This window comes from Brassica napus, chromosome C8 (assembly GCF_020379485.1).
Source record: "Brassica napus cultivar Da-Ae chromosome C8, Da-Ae, whole genome shotgun sequence".
Classification (NCBI taxonomy): domain Eukaryota; kingdom Viridiplantae; phylum Streptophyta; class Magnoliopsida; order Brassicales; family Brassicaceae; genus Brassica; species Brassica napus.
The window spans coordinates 14,678,924-14,703,546 of NC_063451.1; positions in this window are offsets into that span (position 1 = coordinate 14,678,924).

Consider the following 24,623-nt stretch of genomic DNA (forward strand, 5'->3'; position numbering starts at 1 on the left):
TTACCCTTTAAAATCTTACCTTTTAAAGCATCTCCAATCCATAACATTATTATAGTGTCAAAAACACACTATTTTAGTGTAATTTCAACACTAAAAAAAAGTTCTTCTCCAACCATAACACCAAATTTCACCCTAAAAACTATTTTATAATATTATATGTATTTATAGTTTTATTTATCATTTATTTAATTGTCCATTTTATTAATAAATTAAGTGAATAGTGTTTTAGTAAGATAAATAGTAATTTAATGTGGTGAACAGTATCACACCAAATTTGGTGTGAAATTATACTGTTGCACTAAAATAGTGTGATTTTTAGTGTTGGGTTAGAAAATGTTTTAGTGTTAAAATCACACTAAAATAGTGTTTTGGAGTTGGGTTGGAGATGACCTTATAAAACTTAATATTTGTTTAGTACCCACCCACCCAATCAAAATCTGGATTCACCTATTTTTAACCTAAAGAAAATAATTTCATTTCCATTCTAACTACTATTGGTAAAGAATATGTGAATCCAGATTTCCATCCTCCAAACACAAAGATTTTATAAAGAATATGGATTACAGTCAAACTAGGCTAGACTAAGAACAAAGTAGAAGGCGAGGTCGAAGTGATGAGTAGAGAGCTCATGATTGATGGGTTTTAGAAATGTGAGTGTTTTAAGATGTGTGTGTCTCTAGTTGTTCCTCGTCTCCTCTTTATAATTGTGTTCTTCTCTATTCCAATTTGTTCTCTTTCAGCTAATAACATGATGTCGAAGATTTTGGAATCCCTCTTGACTCAGTCGAATCATAGATTCTTCTTTCTGTCAGCTCGAACTCGATCTCCTCGACTAATTCTTTATCTTTGATGCCCATTATCTCCTTCGATAAAATCTAGCGTGCGGTTAATGGACCAAAAAATTGTTCCCCAGCCCTTTTAGTTATGGTGGAAAATCTAAAGGGTTAATTAATATTCGGGTTCGTCAACTAGAAAATCAATTCACTGATCTCGCGACGATCGAGGTATGTCATGGACGGCTCGAAAGCAACGCTTCGTGTTGATTGGCATGTGTTGCATTAGACACCCCTGATAGTTTTTTCCTCCTATCATCTCGAACTCGATCTCCTCAACTCATTGTTTCTCTTTCATGCCCATTCTCTCATTGGATCAAATCAAGCGTGCATTTATTGGGCCCAAATATTGTCCCAACCCTTTTAGTTATGTTGGAGAATCTAAAGGGTTAATTGATATTCAGGTTCATCAACTAGAAAATCAATTCACTGATCTTGGGAAGATCGAGATATGTCATGGACGGCTTGAAAGCAACGGTTCGTACTGATATGATTGTCACTTCATTATCATATGGTCGACAATACATAGGGAACAAAGGAGATCATGATTACTTTCTCGAAAACCGCTATTGAACAGTTAATCTGATTCTTTATAAATTGGCTCACTCTCTCCTTCTCTCTTCTAATCCTTCTTCTTTTCTTTTCTTTGCTTCTTTGTTTCTCTCTTTTGTTTATTCCGAAAGCTTTTTATGTTTTGTCTTTCTAGATTTGTATTCTGATTTGACGGCTAAAGTGAATTTCGGCTCTCACTTTGGATATATTATAGAGGGTGAGCATCTTGATGGTCTTTATGATGATTGGACAGATGAATATGACGTTGAGACCTCACTCCCTCTTGATGACGAAACTCATGAATGCGTCATATCGGGATATTGCTTACTTCAAGGAATGCGTCCTCATCTTACCTATTCCGTTGTATATTCTTCAAACTCTAGCTCAGCTCAGAATGTCTTCCACTCAGATTTGCCTTAACTTTGTCAGGTATAACTGTTAGTTCGAGCTCGGGAGGAGGGGCTGAGTTTGGTTTCTATTGGAATGACAACTTTGACTCCATAGGAAAGAGAGAAAGGCGTTTCTTGCATTGCTTTGTGGGGCATTGACATGCCCACATGACTCTGTGGAGCTCCTCTATACATCTTGGTTTCTTCAAGTCGAGTCACTTTTTGAGATTGTTCATTATTGTTTTGCTTGCGGTCTCAGCCTGTTCCCTGGGGGTATCGAGGTGTCGAGGTCGTCAACTTGATCTTCCTAGTTTTTCAAAATTCAGTGAATGTTTTGGATATATATTGTGATTATTTGTCTATAACGACTTAGTAAGGTAAACTGTGTCTACCCACGATATTTTTCCAAATGAATAATTTCAGCGCAGAAGTAGTGACTTTTTGGTATGCTCCTGGTTTGACCCATTTGGTAAAGTAGTAATATAGCACAAGGAGGAAGCAATTTTTTGTGGATCCTAGAGGTACTAGCGGCCTTACGATGTACATCACCACGTCATGAAAGGATAAGGAGACAAGATTGAGGATAGTTTTTGGGCTGACTGGTGGATCATCGGCATGTGTCATTGATTGTCACATTTTAATGTGAATTACTTGCAGTCCAAAGAAATAATTGACCAAAAATATATGTAATTATTTACTTTGATAGCCAATGATCGACCTCTGGAGTGACTCCCACAAAAGACGTCATGTGTATGTTTTAAGATCGCAAAGGTATCTTTTCAATACATGCACATCGGGAATGGTTCGTCTATGCTGCGCTTATATTTTTTATCATCTATTATACAGGAACATGAGCTCTATGGTTTGAGCTTTTTGGACTCCCACTTGTCAGTTGGGAGTACTTGCCCCTGATATAATCAATTATTGGGGTCTCTAGTCGGGTCTTTTTTTAATTCCTCGTGGAGGCTTTGGTGAGCCTTGTTGATATTCTTTTGGTATTGGCTATCTTTGGCAGATGGAGTTGGGTGTTCCACCTCGTCGATTTCAGCTTTGTCATTTCGAGGCTCATTTTCGACCTCAACATTTTGATTGACTTTTGTACCCCTAGTCTCGATATCTAAGGGATCGTTTTTGACCTTGGCGGCTCGAGATGCCTCCAATTCTTCGATCTCGAAATCTTGAAGATCACGGACGGCCAGCTGGGATGCGCTTCATGTGGTTACATATTATATCTAGTTAGTCGGTCATTTTCCTTGTCCACTAGAGTTTTGATCAGCTTCATGCCTTCTCGGAGTAATGTATATGCTTGGTTTTTCGATTCCCTATATAAGAATTACTCTTTTGACAGCCGAGCTCAAGGTTGATGTGTGGGATGCAAGAGCATCGGCAGAAGTTTTCTTGACCCTAGAGATCCTTGTTAGTTTGAACTCATCAAACTGCTGGGCTATCCCCCGTAATACCACAAGATAGAATTCCATTTTTTCATGTTTTGCTTTGTATTCTTCCTGGAATTGGCTTTCACGAACTGTAAATTTCTGGATGTGTTGACGTTACAAACACATATGCTCATTGTGATGAGGGATTTGTATTTGGCTTGGTTGTTCGAGACGTTGAAGCCTAGTCGGAAGGATTGTTTGATTATCTCCTTAGTTGGGTATGCGAGCTGGTTCCCAATTTTGGAACCTTGATTTGCGGATGTTTCATTCCATTTGTCGGACCGAACTTTAGGCTCTTTGTTTGTGGAGACTAGTTCAATGAAGAATTTGACCTACCACCTGAGCTTTAGATCTCACATGAGGTTTGTATTCAGTATCATAGTCACTCAGGTCGACAGCTCACCTGGCCAATCTCCCTAATAGATTGGGGTTGTGTAACAATGTCCAAGTAGTTGAGATGTCATAACCACAATTTTGTGGGATTGGAAATACGGTCTTAGTTTTTGTGCAGCCATGACCACTACTAGTCCCATTTTTTCCATCGTCTGTTATCCGCGGACTCCGAGGTGACTATACAAAGGAGCATTTTGTCGGGTTAAGATTCATCCCGAACATGTTTAAGATATTAAAACATTCTTGCAGCTGGGCTACATGGTTGTCAACTTTAGATAATTTGATGAGCATATCGTTGATGTAGACATCCATAGTCTTGCAGCTGGGCTACATTCTTGCAGCTGGGCTACATGGTTGTCAAGTTAACGAGTCATTCGAGATACTTCACTTCCCTTATCGAATCGACCTTTAGTAGTATATCGACTTCATCGTTGACTTCTTTAGCTCGCTCGGGTCCCAATTTTGTCATTTTTTATTTATGAGCTTAAACGTCAGATCGACGTTCAGTTCATGACAAGTAACTAATGTAGATTCTGGAATGTCTTCTATTGATCACACAAATGTGTCGAGATTCTGTTTCATAAATGAGAGGAGCTCACTTTAGATTTTTGGGGAGAAAGTATTTGATGCCAACACACCTTTTTGGGAAGCGATCATCGAGATTAATGGACCTGGTGAGATTTTTCGGGGTCGTCGACCGAGAGATCATACGCTTTTGGAGTGGCTCTATATGCGATCCCTTCTTATTTCTTGGACTGATACGACTCTGAAGATTAGATCTTCTTGAAATTGTTCAAGAAAAAATATCGCGGTGGATTTATGGTTTCATAAGATCATTCTGACTCCAGACGTAGAGGGGAATTTCATCGTCCGGAGCCATAGCCTACAAAGTATGGAGCTGAAAGGCGTATGCTCATCGATTATTGTGAACTTAGGTACGTGTTAGACGTTGCTACATTTCTCACCAGTGGGACCGAACCAAGGTAATGGGTCGTGGTTTCGTCGAAGCTGATGACCGGTGTTGTTCCTAGGGTTATCGCAGAGTCAAGATATCCCATGGTCTTGAATGGTTTGTAAGAAAGGACGTTGATTGGACTTCCGGTATTGACGAGTATTAATGATTGATGGGTCTCATCGAAGTCTGAGTTGAATGACAAGTGCATCATCGTGTGGTTTGTCGAGCTTTAGAGTCTCATGCTCGTGGAAGACGATTTCGTTATACGTGTGGTCATTACCAATGATTATCCTATTCTCTTGATCGGCTCTCAGCGATTGCTGTCTGGGTGTTAGGAACACAACGACCCAGCGTTCTTTGGACGAAATCAACTCGCTTAACTGGGCAATTGAAATTGGATCCTCCACGCAGTCATTTTGTTGGCCTTCGAGATGTGGTTTGTCGATGCTGTCATTTTTAGGAGTCAGTTTAGCATAGGTTCAGGGATTGTGTAAAACAGATCCATTTTCATGTTTACGAATTCTATATCATATTTTTAGCAAGAATGTTTTTTGTTTTTTAGATCCCAACATATGGCACCAAAATGTGGATCATAAAACCCATACTAGGTATTTGGTAATATTTGTAAATGTATTAGGGAATAAGAAATTTATGGGCAACTATATACTGAGAACACAATGATGTAATTAGACAAGAGTTGACAGACGGGTTGACACGCGTCCACCTGGACAGACCCGCGGCGGTTCAATCAGCTTATCAGACCGCGCGATGTTGGGGTCAAAATCGGTCACGACGGAATCAATGTATAAAAGTCCCCGGAAAATATTTCTCGATTTGTGAATTTCGTATAATTTTTATTGAAAAGGTTGTACGACGTTTTAGAATTATTTTATCGACAATAAGAAGCAAACATTGTTGAGGTCAAAAACGGTTATCTCGAAATAAACGTCCAAAAATTAACTCTCCCTTCTTCAATGCTCTTAAAAAAAGGAAAACCCCGTTAACTTTTACCAACAAATCTATTACTGTATCTCCATTATTTTGACAGTCATATTTATCGTTGGATCCGAAATAAGTTTGTCTCTCTAGTCAAAATTCACAGTTGAATACTATTGTTATATACGTAAGAAACTAATTTATGGTGAGCGTTTCTGTACGAAAGATTTCTTGACACATTCTCGACAAAAGTTTCTGAGCAAAAGACTCGAGAGAAATGGATCACGGAACCAAACAAGCAGTCCAACTCGTTCGTTCGGACCTTTTGAGGTACAAAACTTCACAGACGCGTCAGATGTTTAGCTATGGATGAAGACCTTCCCATGGTTTGATTGAGCCCATATTTTGACACAAGATAGATATTTGAGTTAGCTTTCCAATGCCACCGGCATGAGGTCAATCAGCATCCTATAGCATAAGGTATGCCCATTTTATTGAAGAGTGGAAGGAGCACACCATCCAGCTCGGCAGATGGCCGAGCTGGATCGACCAAACGACCAGCTCAGCCATCCGCCGAGCTGAACCAGTTCAGCTCGGCGATGGCCGAGCTGGATCGGCCATGCGACCAGCTCGGCGGATGGCCGAGCTAGATTGAACACGTGACCAGCTCGGCCATCTGCCGAGATGGACCAGTTCAGTTCGGCGGATGGCCGAGCTGGATCGAACACGCGACCATATCGGCCATCTGCCAAGCTGGACTAGTCCAGTTCGGCGGATGGCCGAGCTGGAAAAATCGTGCTGTCACAGTCCCGTCCTCTTAGCTCCCTCCTTCGGGATTGGATCGAACATGCTCTTGTTTCAGATCGATCAGAGTCACCGTCGGAACTTTACAATTAAAAACTGCAATATCTCGTTGTCTCGTATAAAATTTGAATTGATCTTATAAAACAGCAACGGTTAACTAAACACCTCGAACTGCCTCCACAATACGAGAAATTTAAACGTTATTCGGAATCGACGTCGTTTCGGAAGCGCTCTTTCGATAAATCGTAAAAACGCTTAAGTCGGAAAACTGCCCGAAAGGGTCCAGAACGCGGCTAGAAGCCCACTCGCGATTTTATACGAAATCGAGCCCAATCGTTATGACGGTTTATCTTTTATTCTTCAAGAGAAGAAAAATGTCAAGTTCAGAGGATAGATGTGAAGTTTCCAAAGATAAACGCGAAGCGATAAACTCGACCGAGGGCAAAAAGGGAAAGAGCAAACCGTCTTTAGAAGGAGTATATAAGGACTTCGAGGTTGAAGAGGCAGAGGACAATTCTTTTACTCTTAGAACTCTCTACACTTAGAAACTTTAGGCATTATTTTCGACATGTTTTGTTTGTATGACTGGCACCCGATTACCAGACGAACTCGCACAGGCAGTTCGATCTCTTGGTTCACTCTTTCAATCGAACTACGTTTGGCTTGATCCTCGAAAGGGGTACGTAGGCAGCCTTTCATAAGGTTCAGTCTGAAATCAATAAAAACCTTTTTCGTATTTTTTTCGTCTTCTGTTATCGAGCTGCGACTCAACTAGGTTTACGGTTTTAGGTTGCTAGAACTAAGTAATTCGCTGACAGATCTTGCGGCCGAATGATCACAACGCTCATACGCGGATTCGGAATAAGATCTACCTTTTTCTATGAGTTCGTTTTTTTAATCTTTTCGTATTTTCTGCATTTGTTTGGTTACTTGTCGTTGGGTCTCGTAGAGAATCTGAGACCTCAGGGAAAGTTAGGGTTTCTTTACTTTTTTCCGATTATGGAAATCGACAGTGTGAATTTCGGTTCCCACAGTTTGGCGCTAGAAGGAGGGGGGGGGGTACGGATTACTCTAACTCATAGCCGCAAAACGCTTGATCAAAACGATGTTAGGAAATACGAAAGTCATCGCAGTTCGCAACAACGCTGGTAAAACAACTCCAGCAGCGACTGCTCGTATGGCCAACACTTACGCAAACGCCGTAGTGCTCGAAAATATCGAAAACCTAGTCGCTTCTTGTCGCCACGGGAAGAGAACCAAAATGATTTCACGATTTCTCCATCTAAACAGAAAGGGCAACGATAAAATCTATCAAACCCCGTAAAACTTGTCTCATTACCGATTTGGAGAAATCTCAGCGCATAAGAGTTTGAGCAAAATACGTTTTCCAAGAAGTTTTCAGAAAAATAAAATTTTGTTCTCCTCCAGACCTCGGAAAAACCTTAGGTTACTCGCGGAAAAAGAAAGAACAGCAAATCGGGTTCGTAACTCACCGTTGAACGTTTTCCAAAAAAACTTCCGTAAAAGCCTTCTGAGAAATCGCTTCGACTTCCCGACGTCGTGGAGAAAATGTAGGTTACTCGCGGAAAAAGGAAGCACATAATATCGGTTTCGTAACTCACCGCTGAACGTTTTCCAAAATAACTTCCGTAAAAGCAGTATGAGAAATCGCTTCGACTTTCCAAAGTCGCGGAGAAAATCTAGGTTACTCGCAGAAATAGAAGAACGGCAAATCGAGTTGCCAATTCCCTGCTGTTGTATTTCTTTTGAATAATTTTCGAAGAAACGAAGTTGATCCTTACTGAATCACTCGAAACCTGAAACGGCTGACAAAGACTAAACTAAGAAAGACAGGAGATCTTATTCCTTACTGCTAAGCGTCTTGGGAAACCTAAGGTTTCGTACTAACTGAAGCTTTGATTCTATCGGAACATATTCAGCGAATTCTCGATACTTGCCTTCTAAGCTTATTTCGGAAAAACCACTCAGTACTCCCTCGGATCAATCTTAGGGAAATGAGGAAATTTCCAATGAAGCATGACCGCAATAATAACTCGTCACAGCTAAAGTTTCTGATACTTGAACTCATAAACTTTGGTAAAATTAAGCTTAACAACATTTTACGAAACAGCTTTCGTAAAACTAAACTCATGACATTTCGCGGAATATCTTTCATAAAACTAAACTCGACAACATTTTTCGAAACATCTTTCGTAAAATTAAACTCGACAATATTTTATGGAACATCGTTCAAAAAAGTGAAACAAGTCAATGCGTTACGATATGACTTTCGTAGGATAAAATTGACAGCATTTACGAAACGACCGCATCAACGTACCATCAAAAATCAAGTTGGACAAATCGAACCGTCCAACTCGCCCATTCGGTGAGTTGGACCGAACGAGTCGTCTAACTCGCCCATTTGGCGAGTTGGACAGTTGGACCAGCCCCCAAAGGCTCCTTCTTTGCGTTTTTCTTTGAATCTTGATCGAATTGCTTTTTGTTTCGTCTCAATCAAGGTTTCCGTTAAAATTTTATGACAAAAACAAGTAAGACTCGCCTAAACTCCTTGGCTTGCTCCTACTCGCCTTCTTGGGTATCCTACTCGCCCTTACCTCCATCTTTGCGTTCTCCTTGGAATGTCGATCAAAACATCATTTGTTTCGTCTCGAGAGGAGTTACCATTGGAACTTTACGATAAAAACCGCAAAGACTTGTTTTCTTGTATGAATTCAAATTGATCGTATAAAACAGCAACGGTTAACTTAACACCTTAGCTGCCTCAACTATACGAGTAATTTGAACCTTTTTATAAAAATTGACGTTGTATCAAGGGAGAAGATAAAAGTCAAGTTCGGAAGATAATTGTCAAGTTTCGAAGGATAACCACCAATGTCGAATAAGGCGTACAGACATGAGAAGAGGAAGGGGAAATGAGCAAGAAAAACGGAGAAGAGGTAAACCCAAATCTTCGAGAAAACTAAGGTATGTCCGACTTGAAATCTTCTAAAATCAGACTTGGAATTTTCATAGGAAAATACTAAGAAATAAAAAACGCTTTTGAGACTGCCATAGAAATATAGGAAACTTAAAACCTAGGTGGATAGTCTAGCGAACTAAGTCTTAGGCGTTTTTTCCTGTCTCGGTATTTTGTTCCCTGACTGTTCAGGCAGATCTTGCAAACCGATCTAAACTCTCTGAAAATCAAGAAACGATCGCCACACATATTCATATCACTTCCTAAAGAAAGAAAGAACTAGAGACCCGAACGTCGTCTTAAAACCGATTCGTTTCTAGCGATTTTCTTAAAACTGACATATCCCAAGTCGTCAACAACCAAATCACAGTCCCAGCATCGTCTTTACATCGACCAAGACTGTCGATCATTCCAATCCTCGGAAGAAGAAACGTACATAACCCTTCAAAGTATCGGTTCAACTGTTTTCTTTAGTAAAAAAAAAGGGAGTAGGTACATATACTATACTCGCATACTCCCAAACTTCAAAAACTTTTTCCTTGTCATCAAGAAAACGCTTTCTTCAAATCAAAGTCTCGTAACAATAGGCAGAAAAGCATTTAGGCAATATGATGCCTCCATAAAATCGTCCCAAAAAAGCAAACGACAATCTAAAATTCGTCCATGAACATTATCTCAAAGACTATACAGCATTTCTTGTCGCAATCATGCGTATAGAGAACCTGTACCAATATCACACTGAAACTCGACGATTAGCCAAATTCTTGAAACCCTTTCCAGCTTTATAAAGCCAATTTCGTATAAAATTTTCTATGAGAAATCTTCAACCATCAAAGCATTTCTTTCACTTTCCATTGAACCAAGTGAGTCACAGAAAAGCATCGAAAACATTTGCGACGAAGAAAACTCGAGAATAAATGTAGAATCGAGCACATTAAAGGGAACACTTTCTTCCCGATCGTTGGCTATATCTACCTTTGGTTGACCAATTCGTTCCAGAAACGAATGTGTCATGAGAATCCTCTCAAAAAACCTATATAAAACGTTCTACGACTAGATCGTAGTGAAATAAACTTTGGTAACACTCCATGAGTAACTCTGTTGGGGTTGAAAACGTTTGCGACGAAGTTAACGTCCAAATCCCCGAAGAAGGAAACTTAGAAACCTTCTTCGACAAATACTTTTTCGAAATAGATTCTTCTTTACGAAAAGCTTTGCGGAAGAAACGCGAGTCATCGGACAAGAGCTCGAAAAGGGTCGCTACGCAGCAACCGAACGCATGTTTCGTTCGGTCGATACGTAGCGACCGAGCTCGAGCCAAAGCTCGGTCGCTACGTAGCGACCGAGCGACAATTCCGCTCGGTCGCTACGTAGCGACCGTGCTCAAACCGAAGCTCGGTCGCTACGTAGCGACCGAGCTCGAGCAGGAACTCAGTCGATACGTAGCGACCGAGCTCGAGCAGGAGCTCGGTGGCTATGTAGCGACCGAGCGTTCGCTACGTAGCGACCGAGGTCGAGCAGAAGCTCGGTCGCTACGTAGCGACCGAGCTCTTCCAAAACGACGATACGACATTAGTCCATGCATTCTCGTCTACCTTTCGATGCTATCTCCCGAAGACCGTACCGAACTCATTTCACGTTCCCCGCCATTCTAAGTTATCGATCAAACTTTACCGTAAAAACCGCGGAAAGTTCTTTATTTATCGAAAGAAACCGTAATAAACGCTTCGAGTCAGAAGACGGCCCAAAGGGACCTAAGAAATGACTCGAGGCCCAACTTACGATTTCTTAACCAAAAGCCCGTAAGCCGCATGATGGTTTACGCTTGGTTTGCGAGGAAAGATAAATGTCAAGTTTCCGCGGATAAATACGAAATTTTGAAGATAATTACGAAGATCGGAAAAAATGGAATATCTCCATTTTTATGCTATGGCGGCTTAAGGGCAGAAGGGGAAAAGCGTAAACCGACCTTGGAGCCAGTATATAAGGAGTCCTAGGCGAGAGGCATGAGAGGGACTTTTGGACAGCAAACTTAGCACTTAGAGCGATTTTAGGCAATTTTCCGTTTTTGTTTTTCGAGCTGCGACTCAATTAGGTTTTTGCCGTCTTAGGGTCTTAGAACTAGGAATCTCGCCGACAGCTCTCGTAGCCCAAACACTTACCTTGTTGTAAACGCTCAAACACAGATTCGGAATAAGAACTATCTTACTCTCTTTTTCGATTTCTTATTTTATTACTGTTCTCGTTTCGTGTTCTGATTGCTTGGTGTGTGGTATTAGCAGATATCCGGGACCTCTGGGAAATTAGGGTTCTCCTATTTTCCTATTTTAAACGGAAATCGACAGTGCGAATTTCGGTTCCCACAGTTTGGCGCTAGAAGGAGGGAGGGTACGGATCAATCTAACGCGCAAAAGCCACTCAACGATCAGGAACGATATGCAAGACTCAACGTGCGAGAACGTCATCTCGTTCAAGGGGGGAGTAACGGTCGATCGAGCCAAACCTCGAAACGATCTCCTTGTTATCGAACTGAGGATCCGAGATATCGACGTCGCTAGGGTGCTAATCGACACCGGAAGTTCGGCCAATATCATCTTCAAAGATACTCTCGAGAAAATGGGGATCGATTAATCCGAAATCGTGAAATACCCTAGCCCACTACTGGGACTTTCGGGAGAAACAACCATGGCCTACGGGTCGATTAATCTCGCAGTCAAAGCCAGAACCGTGACAAGAGTCACAGAGTTTCTAGTCGTTGACCGTCCTGCATCTTACAACGTTATCATGGGAACACCATGGTTGAACACCATGCGTGCCATCCCATCAACGTACCATCTTTGCCTCAAGTTTCCAACCCCTAACGGAGTCGAGGTAATATGGGTAAACCCAAGAGTATCACAGGTGTGTTACGCCGCAGAACAAAAACGAAAAAGACAAGACCTCGAGACCACTCCTAGAAAAACGAAGAAAAAGGTCTCCGACCAGGGTTCGCGAAGTCAAGATTCGGCCGAACTCTTCTGGCAGTCTCGTAAGATCACGGCCCTAGAGGAAAACCGCGAACCAACTTGCGAACCTGTGGTCACAGTCTGTCTCGACGAAGCATCTCCGGAACGATGCGTCGAGATCAGAGCCAATCTCCGCGAGCCTTTGAGGACAGAGCTCATAACCTGTCTAAAAAAGAACCTCAATACTTTCGCATGGGCCGCGGAAGATATGCCAGGGATTGACATTAACATAACGTGTCACGAATTAAATATCGATCCGACTTTCAAACCCGTCAAACAAAAAAGGCCGAATCTAGGACCTGAACGGGCTTCTGCAGTCAACGACGAGGTCGAAAAATTGCTTAAAGTCGGGTCAATAACGGAAGTGAGGTATCCAGACTGGCTCGCTAACCTTGTGGTTGTTAGAAAGAAAAACGAAAAATGGCGAGTTTGCGTGGATTTTACCGACCTAAACAAGGCCTGTCCAAAAGATAGTTTCCCTCTGCCACATATCGATCGATTAGTAGAAGCAACGGCGGGAAACAAACTTCTGTCTTTCGTGGACGCCTTCTCAGGTTACAACCAGATTATGATGACCCCTGATGATCGCGAGAAGACTGCGTTCATTACCGATCGCGGAACCTATTGCTACAGGGTAATGCCCTTCGGCCTCAAAAACGTGGGCGCAACTTACCAACGACTCGTGAACCGTATGTTCTCTAAACAACTCGGTAACACGATGGAGGTTTATATCGACGACATGCTCGTCAAATCCCTCCAAGCAAAGGATCATGTATCACATCTCGAGGAATGTTTTGCGCAGTTAAATTCCCATAACATGAAGCTCAACCCGACAAAGTGCAGGTTTGCTGTGGCATCAGGGGAATTCCTCGGCTACCTAGTCACATTCCGCGGCATTGAAGCTAATCCAAAACAGATCAACGCACTGATCAAGATGGCTTCACCGAAGAATAAGCGGGAAGTCCAAAGGCTGACCGGTAGAGCTGTCTACGATGTCTTACGGGGAAATAAAAAATTCGAATGGTCAGAAGAATGCAAAAACGCTTTCCAACAGCTGAAACGGTATTTAGCTTCCCCTCCAGTCCTCGCAAAACCCGTGGAGGGGGAACCTTTGTTCTTGTATATCGCTGTATCGGCAAGGAAGAACGCGACGAACAGAAACCTATTTTCTATATAAGAAAAACCTTGCTAGATGCCGAATCTAGATACCCGCTAATGGAAAAATTAGCATGCGCGGTCGTAACATCGGCCCAAAAACTAAGACCATATTTCCAACCCCACACGATCGTCGTCCTCGCGACTTTTCCCCTACGAACGATTCTGCATAGCCCGAGTCAATCGGGCCGGTTGGCCAAATGGGCGGTCGAACTGAGCGAGTACGATATCGAGTACCGACCGAGAACCAGCGCAAAGTCACAAGTGCTTGCGGACTTCTTGGTCGAATTACTGACAGAGACCATAACCAACAAGGAACCAAATTCCACTTGGCTCCTTCACGTCGACGGATCCTCGTCCAAGCAGGGTTCAGGCATCGGAATTCGCCTCACATCTCCAACGAGCGAGATCTTAGAGCAATCATTCAGGCTGGAATTCCACGCCTCAAACAACGAAGCCAAATACGAAGCACTTATCGCAGGACTGCGTTTGGCTCACGGCTTGAAGATACGAAACATCCACGCTTACTGCGACTCGCAGTTAGTAGCAAGTCAGTACATCGAAGAGTATGAAGCCAGGGACGAACGGATGGACACGTACCTGAAACTGGTCCAAAAACTAGCTCAAAAGTTTGACTGTTTTGCCCTTACGCGAATTCCCCGTTCCGAAAACGTCCAGGCAGATGCTCTCGCGGCCTTAGCATCAAGTTCTGATCCATGACTTAAAATGGTAATTCCGGTCGAGTTCATCGAACATCCGAGCATCGGACCACCAATCGTCGTCAACCTCATAGAAGGTCAAGGTGACGAAGAAGAAGAAGTTACAATACGACCGCAATCAGAGCAATCTTATTACGGCTGCGATACCCCTTGGCTGCAGAAAATTCGAGACTACATTATCGACAGACACATGCCCACCGAGAAATGGGCAGCCCGCAAAGTCCAAACACAGGCCGCACGCTACGTAACAGTAGACGGCAAAATTTACAAATGGAGATTCTCCGTACCACTCATGACGTGCCTAGAAGGGGAAGAAGCGAAAAAGTGATGGAAGAAGTACATTCTGGGTCATGCGGCAATCATTCCGGCGGAAGATCACTGACCGTGAAAATCAAGCGCCATGGATACTACTGGCCAACGATGATCGGAGATTGCGAGAAGTTCGCACGAAAATACGAAAAAATGCCAGAGGCATGCTCCAACCATCCGACAACCAGCCGAAGTTCTCTCCTCCATCACATCGCCCTATCCTTTTATGCGCTGGGCCATGGACATCGTCGGTCCCCTTCATAATTCAAAGCAAAAGCGTTTACTTTTAGTCCTCACCGATTTCTTTTCAAAATGGGTAGAGGCAGATTCGTACGCAAGTATAAAAGATGTCCAAGTCGAAAGTTTTGTATGGAGAAACATCATCTGTAGGCATGGAATTCCTTACGAAATAGTAACCGATAACGGATCTCAGTTTATCTCCTTCCGGTTCGAGGCGTTCTGCGAAAAATGGAAGATACGACTTAACAAATCAATGCCCAGGTATCCGCAGTGTAACGGACAAGCTGAAACGATTAATAAAACCATTCTCGACGGACTGAAGAAACGCTTAGAGGCCAAAAAAGGAAGGTGGGCCGACGAACTCGAGGGGGTCCTCTGGTCCCACCGTACCACCCCGAGGCGAGCAACAGGAGAAACCCCTTTCTATCTGGTGTACGGAACGGAATGCATGATTCCCGTGGAAGTAGAGTTCCCCGGTGTTCGAAGAAGATTACTTCCCGAACGAGAGGAGCTCAACAACGCAATGCTCCTCGACGAACTCGAGCTCATTAATGAGCGCCGAGATCGAGCGCTCATCTGAATCCAAAATTACCAACACGCAGCCGCAAAGTACTACAATTCCAAAGTACGGAATCGCAGATTTAATCAGGGAGATCTAGTCCTTTGCAAAGTCTTCCAAAACACCGCTGAACAAAACGTGGGAAAAATCGGAGAAACTGGGAAGGACCCTATAAAATCGAAAATGTTATCCGACTGGGCTCCTACGAAATAGCCAACATGCAAGGCATAAAAATTCCAAGGACCTGGAACGCGATGCATCTCAAAAAATACTATCACTAAACAAACCAACTCACAATCACCGAACTACGAGACGGCTTGATCTCCATAAGGAGTACATAGGCAGTTTGTCGAAAGGAAAATTTTTGCTGTCCCCCCTCATCAAAAAGGGGGGGGGAGTGGATACGTATACTCGTATACTCTCAAACTCGAAAACATCCGACCACGCCTTCGATGTTGCCGACATATCTTAACCAAGCAAATTATCTTTTATCCGCAAAACATTTTCGATATTCGAAAATAAATCAGCCGTCAGGGAGAAGCAGCCTTCGGCATCGCGAGACGTCGCGAGAGATGCCTCGAGGGTTACTTCTTCCGAAAGACGAAAACGGACACTCCGTCAAAAAATGATGAACATTTTAACACATATCTTGCGCAAAAACTCTAAACAACGGGATCTGCCGCCAAGTTTGGTGCTGATCTCATTGAACTCTTGAACGTCCTAGACAGACATAGCCATCTCACGAAGATGACTCTCGTACATCCGACACAAGGATAATAGCGCTATAAAAGAAACCCGAAATTTTGGTCCAGCACTTCCGGTTGGCTTAAAAATTGTCTCCAGAGAGATGCTCGATTCGTATCCAACAAGTCATATAAGCGGAGAACCTATCGGGGACTTTAAATCGGTACGAATCAGGTTAAAATAGTGACAGATAAATCGATCGCTGGCTAGTCACCGCATAAAATCTTAAAACCGAAAGTAAATCTAGGTCTTGCCCTAAACCCAGCGCACTGGTCTCTAACATCTCAAGGCATGATATCCAAAAAATACGAGATCCCAAAACCATGCCTCTATGTTTATATTCGACATCTTCAGATATCCCGCGAAGTCGATATCTCGCGGAAAAACTCTCGAAACAGATCTCGAACAAAACATTTCACATCGAAGAAGGATATGAGACGACAACTCATCACCCCTCTTCCACGCCATACGTAAGCTTATGAAAAATGCAACTCGACCATCTTGTCATAAAAAGCCGCAGAGCGGCAGGGATTCAAAGCCACATACGGCCAGTCCCGAAACACGAAAAGAGGCCATTTAAGGCCGAAACATCAAACATAAAAAAAATCTCCCGCAAGAGATCTAACCAAAGTCATCCTCAGAGCTCACGCTCCCTCTTCACCCGTCGCTTCGTCCAAGCCTGGAGCCGCATCACCTCCGCCTTTTCCGAGAACCGGATCTTTCCCCTCCGGGCCTTCTCAACACGTCGGAAGAAAGCACGCGGATTTCAGGTCAGCTAGGATGAGATCGAAATCTCCATCCACGACTGCCAAATCTCCCTTGCAGCCGGACAGTCGGGCCTCTTTGGCCTCTAAGGTCGGAGGAGTCTCACTTTGGAACGAATGAACCACGGCCATCCCGCCCTCAATCGTCGACAAGACTAAATCCCTGTTCTGGATGCATTCGAGAGAGCCCAGAAAGGCGGAGATCTTCGTCAAGCGAGCTTGAAACTCAGAACGAAGAGCGTCCTTGGCCTCTCGAATCCCGCGGCTCGCTAATCGTGCATCGCCTTCGATCTGACGCTGAAGATGACGCACCTCCGAAGATTTGGCCTTCCTGGCTTTCTTCTCCTTAAGCAATGAACTCGCTGTCTTCCCGATGTCCCTCTCGAGCTCCCCTATCGCGACCTCAAGTTTTGACACTTTAACGGAGTGAGAATCCTTGACAGCCGTCAGCATGGCCTCGGTTTCAGACCATCTACCCTGCAGCTCCAACAACTCCCCGGCAAGACGACTGGTCTCAGAACCGCACTCGCTGATCATCCCGTTGATCAACGACATGAACTGCGAAACGGGAAGAAAGTTAGGGATTCTTTGTCTTTTAGAAAAAATATGTAACAATCAAGAAAGTGAGTGAGCGACAAACCTTTCCGCGAAGCCCCGACGCAATGCTCGAGTCTCCTTGCTGCGAAGATTCCCCGTCACCGCCCTTGGTAAACTTCCTCTTCTGGCCCTTAGGCTGAGCAACCGGAACAACACTAGGAGAGTGCAGCGCTAGAACGATCTCCTTCCTGGCCGGAGGAGGAGGCATAGAGTCAGCAGCCCTCTCCTTATCTTCGACGAGAATCGGAGTCGTGGACGATCCAGCAGGTAAAGCCAAAGCATCCGGAATGACCGAGCCTGCGAGAGTTCCCGTATCTCGCGGAGTTACGCCCTCGGTCCCATGACCCGGAGCAACGGCCAGAGCAGAAGAGGACGGTAACTCGGCGCCGGCTCAAACCTGTTCTTTCTCGGCTTGGCGACTAACTAATTTCTCTCGAAAGGAGAGATGGTCAGCAATGCAAGCCGGCGCTTCGACCGGGGAAGTCGGAATCGGCGCCGGAGAGGTGGCCTCGCCTATCTTCACATCGGAACTTCGCTTGTCACCATGGGAAGAAGACATGTTAAAAACAAAAGATTTAGAGCTAGAGAGGTTTTGAAGGTTTGAAGAAGGGAAGGTGTGAAGCAAATGAATGACAAGAGCTCACTACTTATAGAAGTATGAGCTCGGAATTTTATATTGTTTAATAAACACTTTCTCGAGAATTCTCTTCCACAGAGTTTGATGTAAACTTTGTTCAATACGCCTAACTTTGCCAAAATCATCAAACCGCCCGCTAGAGTCTCGACTCTAACGAGCTGGGGGGATAACTGTTGGGGTCGAAAACGGTTGCGACGAAGTTAACCTCCAAATCCCCGAAGAAGGAAACTTAGAAACCTTCTTCGACAAATACTTTTTCGAAATAGATTCTTCTTTACGAAAAACTTTGCGGAAGAAACGCGAGTCATCGGACAAGAGCTCGAAAAGGGTCGCTACGCAGCAACCGAACGCGTGTTCCGCTCGGTCGCTACGTAGCGACCGAGTTCGAGCCAAAGCTCGGTCGCTACGTAGCGACCGAGCTCGAGCAGGAGCTCGGTCGCTATGTAGCAACCAAGCTCGAGCAGGAACTCGGTCGCTACGTAGCGACCGAGCTCGAGCAGAAGCTCGGTCGCTACGTAGCGATCGAGTGGACGAACGCTCGGTCGCTATGTAGTGACCGAGCTCGAGCAGAAGCTCGGTTGCTACGTAGGGACCGAGCGTTCGTCCGCTCGGTCGCTACGTAGCGACCGAGCTCTTTCGAAACGACGATACGACATTAGTCCATGCATTCTCGTCTACCCTTCGATGCTATCTCCCGAAGACCGTAGCGAAACCATTTAAAGTTCCCCGCCATTCTAAGTTATCGATCAAACTTTGCCGTAAAAACCGCGGAAAGTTCGTTCTTTATCGAAAGAAGCCGTAATAAACGCTTCGAGTCAGAAGAGAACCCAAAGGGACCTAAGACATGACTCGAGGCCTAACTTACGATTTCTTAACCAACAGCCCGTAAGCCGCATGACGGTTTACGCTCGGTTCGCGAGGAAAGATAAATGTCAAGTTTCTGCGGATAAATACGAAATTTTGAAGATAATTGCGAAGATCGAAAAAAATGGAATATCTCCATTTTTATGCTATGGCGGCTTAGGGGCAGAAGGGAAAAAGCGTAAACCGACCTTGGAGCCAGTATATAAGGAGTCCTCGGCGAGAGGCATGAGAGGGACTTTTGGACAGCAAACTTAGCACTTAGAGCGATTTTAGGCAATTTTCCGTTTTTGTTATTCGAGCTGCGACTCAATTAGGTTTTTGCCGTCTTAGGGTTTTAGAACTAGGAATCTCGCCGACAGCTCTCGTAGCCCAGGCACTTACCTTGTTCTAAACGCTCAAACGCAGATTCGGAGTAAGAACTATCTTGCTCTCTTTTTCGATTTCTTATTTTATTATTGTTCTCGTTTCGTGTTCTGATTGCTTGGCGTGTGGTATTAGCAGAAATCCGGGACCTCTGGGTAATTAGGGTTTTCCTATTTTCCTAATTTAAACGGAAATCGACAGTACGAATTTCGGTTCCCACAAACTCCAAGCAACCTTTACCTAAGATCAAAATTGTAGCAGAAACGTTTTTCGTAAAACCCTCAAAAACAACGCTACTTTGACATGTGTATACATATCACCGATTTACAACCTTCGTAAAATCGGTCCCCATTACTTACGCGAAAAATCCTTCGTACAATCTGATCAAGTCTTACGAAGAAACTTTCGAAAGTAAACATAACTGGTTTTACAAAGAAGTATATTTGTATAGCAAACACAAAGCTGTAGATCTGACTTTAGATGATCAATCTAAACTTTATCTCTTCGCATTACGACCTAATAGATCTCAGTTTTTAGCGCTGCGGCTCGCTGGCTTCTGCCTTTCTTTTCCCTCGGTCACATCCGAGAAGGAAATCATCCCGCAGCTGACTCCGCAATGGTTCTGTATTAAAGATCTTAGGCTTCGTCTTCCTCAAAAAAAAATGAATCAATTTTCATAAGACTATAGGTAACGTTTTACGAAACATTTGTCGTATAAATGAAACCTAGAGCGGAGAATCATTTTCTACGACTATCTGCCATTTTAACACGGATAAATCCGGCAAACTTGGCCTATCAATCTCGACAAGCGCTCTTTGGCCCTCGGTCAATTACGCCTTCCAGTAAAAGTCCGAACCATAATTTGGTATCCCCATTAAGGACGATCGTAAACTAACATGACCTTAATGTTAACACGAAAGTACCATGGTCTAATCCTTGAGCTACAACGTCCTTGGCTATCTAAGTGAAAATATCCTTCACGCCAAGCCAAAGTATTTGAGAAACCATCGGTCCATCACTTAACGGCTAAACGACAATCTGCGATTTGTCTAAAAAAGTCATGTTACTATTAAGAAATTAATTATTGTATAACCCATAGTCGGAAATCATATGATAAATTCTTCGTTACAAAAGCTAGTCCTAACAACCAAACAGTTAACAGAAAACCTAAACTTGTCGACAATCAACCAAGTTCAATACGTTCCACCGTTAACTTTAAAGTCCGCTATGTTTTACCCTTAAAATACTGCATGTGAGGAAAACTCGTAACATAGCTCCTAGAGCAATACGAAACATCCTCAAATGTACAACGAAATAGATCACAGAATGCCAACACTACCCAAAGCACTACGAAGGAAAGCGCTTCTTCCCGGAGACAAATTTACGCGACCCCTCGGTCCTAATTCCTCGATCGCAAATCAAATTATCAGCATCCAAACAGGAACAACAATTTTGGCTACGAACATCCGTAGACAAACCAAAATGTTTCTCACACGCAGGGTTAAGACTAAACCCTTGCAATATCGCGAAATATCTTCAAGCCCGCAAACATTTCAAGCACGAAACGCGTCATACGAAAAATCAATCTTCAGCATTGCGAGACGTCGCAGACGCCTGAAGAACCATTTTACGACAAAATTACATTCATCGATAAAGGCACATTCTTGGAAGACCAAACAGTCATACATACTAATATCTTCTCAAACATGTGTTCTTCGCGAAGACTCAAAAACGGTAATTTCTACCGATAAGTTTGTTGCTGATCACAACAAACTCTTAACGTCCTAAACAGAATTAGCCATCTCGTAGAGATAGCTCTCGTACACCCGACACAAGGGTAATAGCGCTATATAAAAAAATCCAAAATTTTGGTGAGCACTTTCGGGAGACTTAAAAATTATCCTCGAAGAGATCCTCTATTCCTACTATACAAGTCACGTAAGCCGAGAACATATCGCAGACTTTAAAGCGGGATGGAATCAGGTCGAAAACGATACGGGAAAAGTAAGTCAAAGTAGTCATCGCACCTCCTAAAGCCGTGAATAAACCTATGTTTTACTCTAAACCCAGCACACTGGTCTCTAACATCTCTAGGCATTGTATCAAACACCCTGATACGAGATCCCAAAATTTGTCTCTTGGCTAATATTCGAGCATCTTCAGAAATCCCGCAAATTTATGCATTGCGGAAAACTCTCGAAACAGATCACGAATATAGCAGTTCGTACAGAGTTAGATTACGAGATGACAACTTGTACTCTTCCCTCTACACCAATATAAAATGCCATCGGCAGTAACATGCCTGATAACCTCTACACGAAATATAAACTAGACCGTAAAGGTCTCGCTGGAAAACAGGTCATAAGAATCTTAACTCCAAGACAAATTTCGAAAGGCTTGATCCCTTCAACAAGGGTACGTTGGCAGCCGCCATAAGGCGCAGCCCCAATCTTATCGTATTCCACTCTCAGAAGAACAAGAAGACCACGTACGACTGACCTTTTCAACCATTAACTCCGCCTAACTTGCCTAATTTGCTTAACTTGCCAAGCCACTCGCAAGAACCTCACGCTAAAAGCTCACAATTCTAATGAGCTGGGGGGCTAACTGTTGGGGTCAAAATCGGTCACGACAGAATCAATGTCTAAAAGTCCCCCGAAAATATTTCTCGATTTGTCAATTTCGTATAATTTTTATTGAAAAGGTTATATGACGTTCTAGAATTATTTTATCGACAATAAGAAGCAAACACTGTTGGGGTCAAAAACGGTTATCTCAAAATAAACGTCCAAAAATTGCGTTTCTGTACGAAAGCTTTCTCGACACACTCTCGATAAAAGTTCCTGAGCAAAAGACTCGAGAGAAATGGATCACATAACCAAACAAGCAGTCCAACTCGTTCGTTCATACCTTTTAAGGTGAAGAACTGCACAGACGCGTCAGATGTTTGGATATGGATGACGACCTTCCCATGGTTGGATTGAGCTCTTTTTTGTACAAGATAGAGCTTTGACTTAGCTTTCCAATGCCACCGGTATGAGGTCAATCAGCATCGTGTAGCATAAGTTATGCCCGTATTATTGAAGGGTTGACAGAGACGCCGAGCTGGATCGACCAAACGACCACCTCGGCTATCCGCCGAGCTGAACCAGTCCAGCTCGACGGATGGCCGAGCAGGATCGACCACGTGACCAGCTCGGCCATCCACCGAGCTAGATCGACCACGCGACCAGTTCGGCCATGCGCCGAGCTAGACTAGTCAAGTTCGGCGGATTGCCGAGCTGGAACAATCGTTTTGTCACAGTCCCGTCCTCGTAGCTCCCTCCTTCTTGATTGGATCGAACATGCTCTTGTTTCATCTCGATCAGAGTCACGTCGAAACTTTACGATTTAAAACCGCAATATCTCGTTGTGTCGTATGAAGTTCGAATTGATCGTATAAAATGGCAACGCACTAAACACCTCGAACTGCCTCCACTATACCAGAAATTTGAACGTTGTTCGGAATCAACGTCGTTTCGGAAGCACTCTTTCGATAAATCGTAAAAACGCTTATGTCGGAAAACGGTCTGAAAGGGTTCCGAACGCGGCTAGAAACCCACTCGCGATTTTATACGAATCGAGCCCAATCGTTATGACGGTTTATCTTTTAATTTTGAAGAGAAGATAAATGTCAAGTTCGGAGAATAAATGTGAAGTTTCCAAAGATAAACACGAAGATCGAAGGAAAATGAAATACTTCCGCAAAGCGATAAACTCGACGGAGGGCAAAAAGGGAAAGAGCAAACCGCCTCTAGGAGGAGTATATAAGGACAACGAGGTTGAAGAGGCAGAGGACAATTCTTTTACTCTTAGAACTCTCTGCACTTAGAAACTTTAAGCATTATTTTAGACATGTTCTGTTTCTATGACTGGCACCTGATTACTAGACGAACTCACACAGGCAGTTCGATCTCATGGTTCACTCTTTCAATCGAACTACGTTCGGCTTGATCCTCGAAAGGGGTACGTAGGTAGCCTTCCATAAGGTTCAGTCTGAAATCAATCAAAACATTTTTCGTATCTTTTTCGTCTTCTGTTATCGAGCTACTACTCAACTACGTTTACGGTTTTAGGTTGCTAGAACTAAGTAATTTGCTGACAGCTCTCGCGGCCGAAGCTTTTATAATCTCTTGTGATGATCAGAATGCTCTTACGCGGATTCGGAATAAGATCTACCTTTTTCTATGAGTTCGTTTTTTTTTATCTTTTCGTATTTCCCGCATTTGTTTGGTTACTTGTCGTTGGCTCTCACAGAGAATCCGTGAGCTCAGGGAAAGTTAGGGTTTCTTGACTTTCTTCCGATTACGTGTGAATTTTTGTTCCCACAGTTTGCGCTAGAAGGAGGGGGGGGGGGGGTAACGGATTACTCTAACTCATAGCCGCAAAACGCTTGATCAAAACGATGTCTGGAAATACGAAAGACAAAATCGCAGTTCGCAACAACGCTGATAAAATAACTCCAGCAGCGACTGCTCTTATGGCCAACACTTACGCAAATGCCGTAGTGCTCGAAAAAATTGAAAACCTAGTCGCGACTTGTCGCCACAGGAAGAGAACCAAAACGAGTTCGCGATTTCTCCATCTAAACAGAAAGGGCAACAATAAAATCTATCAAAACTCGCAAAACTTGTATCATTACCGAGTTGGAGAAATCTCAGCACATAAGAGTTTGAGCAAAAGACGTTTTCCGAGAACTTTTCGGAAAAATAAAATTTTGTTCTCCTCCAGACCTCGGAAAAACCTTATCCTACTCGTGGAAAAAGGAAGCACAGCAAATCGGGTTCATAACTCACCGCTGAACGTTTTCCAAAATAACTGCCGCAAAAGCCTTCTGAGAAATCGCTTCGACTTCCCGAAGTCGTGGAGAAAATCTAGGTTACTCGCGGAAAAAGGAAGCACAACAAATCGGGTTTCTAACTCACCGCTGAACATTTTCCAAAATAACTTCCGTAAAAGCCTTATGAAAAATCGCTTAAACTTCCCGAAGTCATGGAGAAAATCTAGGTAACTCGCGGAAATAGAAGAACGGCAAATCGAGTTGCCAATTCCCCGCTGTTGTATTTCTTTCAAATAATTTTCGAAGAAACAAAGTTGATCTCTATTGAATTACTAGAAACCAGAAACGGCTGACGAAGACTAAACTAAGCAAGACAGGAGATAGTATTCCTCACTGCTAAATGACTTCTGAAACCTAAGGTTCCGTAAAAACTCAAGCTTTGATTCTATAGTATCATATTCAGCGAATTCTCGATACTTGCCTACCAAGCTTATTTCGGAAAAACTACTAATCAATCAAAACCTTTTTCGTATCTTTTTTGTCTTCTCTTATCGAGCTGTGACTCAACTAGGT